The sequence below is a fragment of the Alosa sapidissima genome, chromosome 1, assembly GCF_018492685.1.
Source record: "Alosa sapidissima isolate fAloSap1 chromosome 1, fAloSap1.pri, whole genome shotgun sequence".
Lineage (NCBI taxonomy): Eukaryota > Metazoa > Chordata > Actinopteri > Clupeiformes > Clupeidae > Alosa > Alosa sapidissima.
The window spans coordinates 12,192,669-12,196,952 of NC_055957.1; positions in this window are offsets into that span (position 1 = coordinate 12,192,669).

The following is a 4,284-nucleotide window of genomic DNA, read 5'->3' on the forward strand; positions in this document are numbered from 1 at the left end:
TTTGCTGTGATTCCAAAGCCAAAACAGAATAATTTCCCAGCTGAAACCAGAAGCCACTGTAGCAGCACCAGTGGTTTTTAGTAGGGATAGGCCAAATCGTTATTGATATCCTGGTCAATCAATATTAATCAAATGATAAAGTTGATTACATGTTTATATGTGCTGTAAGGTGGGCAGTTCACATGTACAATGACATCAATCTTGACTGAATGTGTGAAACTAAAAGGCAAGGATGACGAGTTCAATGCTGATGATTAAGTTTTACATTTTGGTATTTGCACAGCCCACACGACTATGAGCTGACTTGACTTGTGGCTGAGAAAACAGTGGTGAATAGTACTATTTTCACATAATTATGACCGCTGCTAGCGAAGCGGTCATATAATGATTGTCAAAGTTTTTTTTTTTTTTTTTTTTTTCCCGTCATCTACTTCCTGAATTTTTAGTGAACGATACCTGGGACACCGAAACACCGGTGCACATAAAATTTGGTGGGTATGTAGCCCCACTAGACTTTTACGGGACAATTTCGTTTCGTCCCCGGGGGCCACTATCGCCCCCCCCCCCCCATGCTGGGCCCCCCGAACCGCAAAAAAAGCAGTTTTTCCTAAATAACCACCTGAACCGTGGCACTGAGGATGAAGAATCTTTTATGGTATGTTGGTCTCAAGGGCCCACATCAACCTGGCCCATAATCACTCATTTGTGATTTTTGCACCCCCCCTGGTAAAAAATGAAAATGCAATATTATTCTGCTTTAATCGCCCCTATCTTCAGTTAAGATGTTCAGAACTGCACCAAATTTTATGTGTATGATTGACCTGGCATTCTCTGGGGGTATGCCAAGTTTCGTAGAATTTCATCCATGGGGGGGTCTAAAAAAAATTAGGTTATGTGTACATTTAGTGACTGTACACTCATTGGCCTGTAGATGGCGGTGCACACATATACACATGCACACACACACAGGCACCCACATACTATCGGTATTAGAACTGCCGATACATAGCCTAATTACAAATTCAGTAGGATTAAAAGAAAGCCCAAATAAATATTCATCATCATCATCATGGCTGCATTTCCAGTTTTGGCGATAAGTAGTCGTTTGTCCACTAGATGGCCCATCTTTGCAGTGAGACTTAATTTTGTTGGAAGTTAAAAGTGGGTTGGAAAAACAATGGACGCGAATTCCTACAAGGACTGTTTACCGCAGGGAACGTCTAATAAGGATAGGATGATGTTCGCATTAAATGTAATTCCCATTTCTTCTTGAAGCCGAAATAAATCTGACGATGTTTATCGGACATGCTTGGTTTTTACTGCAGGTACGTTAATCTTATAATATTAATAAGTACCTGGGTAATGTTACCTTTAGTTGGTTGAGTGATGGAGGCCAATTTGATTGATTGCATTTGTAGAAAACTATAAATGCGGTTATACCAAGCAAATTGATAGCAGCACTGTAATTGTATCTTTCCACTGTCATTTGTTGCCTGTGCTACAAAAATCATTCTGTGCAATGGAAGATTTACCAACGTTACACCGGTCTGATACAGTTTTGCCTGAGACGCCTGTTTACGCCTTGCCTGAGACGCCTGTTTTGCCTGAGACGCCTGTTTTATTTTTGTTTTAAGTGCATGCAGGGTGTGAGAGGGGAATCGATGTGCTTTGATTCCAGCTTGGTAGTTGTAGTCTGTGAAATTAAAAAGCACGTGTGTGTGAAGTATCCAAACAATGAACCTTAATTTCATTATGGCTGCTTTAGCAACATACCTTAAGCTACTGTGTAGTGGGTCCCATTTAGAAGTGGCTACTTCATTCGCGCTTTCCTTGACTTATGGAGCTGCGTGAATTTTATTACAACTTTTCGCCACGATATGGCAATTTAAGTCCGCTTGATACTGTAAGGCGTACGCCATTGGTTTCCAAAGGAGATTTTATTTGTGTCGCCAGCATAGCCTATTGATCATTTATGTTGTTAATAGGCCTACCTGTAGCTTAGGGAAGCTAACCGCTTTCTATTAGGATCTAGTTTGTTAGTTACAGTTTTGTCATAACTCCCTGATGCATTTTTGCATTTAGAATAGCCAGAGCGTGGATATCTCAATCGGAAAATTAAACAATATCGGGTGCCTATGGACTAGGCTGGGTGAACTGCAGCCTGATCTGCCCGCTATTTATTTTTTGATTTCTTAAAAGATTGAGCTTGGGCTGGTGAAAGCCAGGCTAGCCATGGACCTCAGTTACACAATGCAAGGGAACATGAATCAGCCTATATTTGCACGAACAATAACGGACAACAGCTCTTCAACTTTGGCCCGTTAAAATGTGTATGAACAGTCTAGCGACGCAAGGCCCATTTGGACATGTCAGTTATTTACACCACTGGTTAGATGTAAAACAGCATTTCGTTTCAGACTACTGTTACTTAATTTGTGCATTAACAATAACGTTTCAGACTACTGTTACTTAATTTGTGCATTGACAATAAAGTATCACATGAACTAAAGATGACTAAAATCTTATGTAGAAGAAGAAACATTCACAAAAAATCCATCCATCCAAAAATGACCTTTGTTTTTGATAGCTGTTGAAAACGGCATGGAACTGACAGAGATATTTTTGTTAATAAATAAATAAATAAATAAATAAATAAATAACATTATGCTGATACCTTTTGCTTTTCCCAAATACAATGTAGCCTACAGGTGTAAGTGACCTTTCATCAATCCAGTTGCAATGGATGAACTGTGATGAACTGCCCTACTTGTGATTGTTTAGAGATTTTAAAGGTTTTATAACAATGCTACATCTTTGGCTATTCTACAATCTATTCACCTTTTCAGAACCAGTAGGCTACTTTCTGTGCAGCCGCACACACACACTCAGGCATGCCAAACAAGCATACACAAAAGTTTCAAGAGTGGGGGATGGAGTAAAAGATGGAGACAAATTGAAGTTTTATTTTCGCGGAACGGATGTACAGGACTGAGCGGCGGTCATATTTTTTTACCGCTATGCGGTACATCTAGTTTATATCATAATCACCATGAATACCATGAAATACCACAATATAGTTCTAATATCGCCCATACCTATTTGTTAAGGTGACACTGAGGGGTTTATTGCTGCTAGGTTAAGAGATAAAAGCCGATTGGGCAAACCTTGTGCAAAATGTGAAACCATTTCCTGTGTCAGCCATACACCGGTAGATAGATACAGTAGATAGATACTTTATTGATCCCCAAGAGGACATTCAATTAAAATTCAATATATTAGTCATTAAAAATACACACTTACACATCTGCGTACCAAAAAGGACTAAACAGATGATTGTGTGGTAAATGTGGTTCTGTAGAATCGATCATGTCAAAACAATACCATTTAATTCCACTCAATATTAAGGGTTCATTTGCAACACAGGTGAAGGGTACAGAGATTAGCAGCTGTGACGCTCAACTAACATCATGGCGAACAGGAAGAGCGCTTCATGTTGTTCTCTCCCTGCCATCCTTCAGTGGCATATAGAAAAATAATTTCCCCCTTCCAAATACATTTATGAATCAATATCACATTGACCAAGAGGTGGAATCAATGACACATTTATCCGGAGTTGACTTGCATGCTGTGACCAGTGTGAGGAGAGTTTGGATGGCTGGAGTCATATCTTAAATGCTAATGTGATGAAAAGGCCAAATGTTCCCTCCCTCCCAAGAAGCTAAACCAGCCCTTGTATCCAGGCAACTGAACATAAAATTAAGCATGTGACATATAAAGGAGTTCATCATCCCACACAGAGAGCGCACAACTAGAGAGGGGTTTAGGATCCAAAAACCTCATGTGTGAGAGGTTATTAGGAAAAGATATTATTGTGCTCCGTGTGTCAGAGTGATTTAAACTGGAACACCTCTCTGGCTTACATAATGCATATTCAATACAAAATGCCCTATGAATCAAAGCAACTGACATCTTTGTTTCTAGATGCAGTATTAACCCCAATGGCGCTTGACTAAGAGGAGCAATGGTCAAGGTCTGAGGCTGTCTAGCATCACCACAGCATTAACTAGAATGCTCAGAGAAAGAAGGGCAATACATTGTTTTGGCCAAACCTGGTTTAGTGTGGGCAACTATTGAAAAGTACCTGCATATCAAATATATTATATCATGGTTGTTCTTGCAAAATCCATAAACAGTTAAAAGACATGGGTCTATTCAATTAGCTCTTGTCTGTGTTGTCCCTTATTGTGTGAGACAATGACAAAAGTGAAAATGAGGCTTTGATCC